This window comes from Phyllopteryx taeniolatus, unplaced genomic scaffold, assembly GCF_024500385.1.
Source record: "Phyllopteryx taeniolatus isolate TA_2022b unplaced genomic scaffold, UOR_Ptae_1.2 contig_915, whole genome shotgun sequence".
In the NCBI taxonomy this organism is placed as follows: Eukaryota; Metazoa; Chordata; class Actinopteri; order Syngnathiformes; family Syngnathidae; genus Phyllopteryx; species Phyllopteryx taeniolatus.
This window is the reverse complement of record NW_026903905.1, coordinates 1-1,143: the sequence shown is the minus strand read 5'-3', so window position 1 is coordinate 1,143 and position 1,143 is coordinate 1. Positions and strand designations below refer to the sequence as shown.

General features: G+C 52.4%; 1 non-coding gene across 1 annotated transcript; it reads left to right on the top strand.

Moving 5' to 3' along the window:
• Positions 1 to 10: 10 nt before the first annotated feature.
• Positions 11 to 83, top strand: trnah-aug (transfer RNA histidin (anticodon AUG)). Its single transcript has one exon. It is a non-coding gene; the product is annotated as a tRNA-His (tRNA).
• The last annotated feature ends 1,060 nt before the right edge of the window (positions 84 to 1,143 follow it).

Genomic DNA, 1,143 nt, shown 5'->3' with positions numbered 1-1,143 from the left:
TATACTAGTGGGGCTAGTGGCGTAATGGATAACGTGTCTGACTATGGATCAGAAGATTCTAGGTTCAACTCCTTGCTAGCTCGTATGCAATTTTCAAAGTTGGAAAAACAGTTTAGCGCAAACGACTCTAAATCAGTCTGGCATGCATTCCAATCGCTGACTAATTACAAGCGACGATCCCCCCAAGCTGAGAACAATAGCACACTAGCCAACGACTTGAATACCTTCTACTGCAGATTTGAAAAGGACAGTTTCACACCACACACCAAGCCGGCCGCACCCGCGACCACAATCACACCTCTGACCTCTGCGTTAACCATCCATGAACAGGATGTGAGACGAATCTTCAAACAACAAAAGATTAACAAAGCGGCAGCCCCGGACCACGTGTCCCCATCCTGCCTCAAAGTCTGCGCGGACCAGCTCGCACCAGTCTTCACTCAGATCTTCAACAGATCACTGGAAATGTGCGAAGTTCCATCCTGTTTCAAACGCTCCACCATCATCCCAGTCCCCAAGAAACCTGCAATCTCGGGTCTGAATGACTACAGGCCTGTCGCTTTGACATCTGTGGTCATGAAGTCCTTTGAACGTCTTGTGCTGGACCACCTCAAGAGTGTCACAGGTCCCCTGCTGGATCCCCTGCAGTTTGCCTACCAAGCGAACAGATCTGCGGATGATGCAGTCAACATGGGACTGCACTTCATCCTAGAACACCTCGACAGTGCAGGGACCTACGTGAGGATCCTGTTCGTGGACTTCAGCTCAGCGTTCAACACCATCATCCCTGAACTCCTTTCATCCAAGCTTCTCCAGCTCAGCGTCTCACCTGCCATCTGCCAGTGGATTTACAGCTTTCTGACGGGCAGGACACAGCAGGTCAGGCTGGGGGAGGCCACCTCATCCACACGCAGCATCAGCACTGGGGCGCCCCAAGGTTGTGTCCTCTCTCCGCTGCTCTTCTCTCTCTACACGAACGACTGCACCTCAGCGAACCCGACTGTCAAACTCCTGAAGTTTGCAGATGACACCACTGTCATCGGCCTCATCAAGGACGGTGACGAGTCTGCATATCGACAGGAAGCGGAGCGGCTGGAGCTGTGGTGCGGCTGACACAACCTGGAGCTAAACACGCTCAAGACT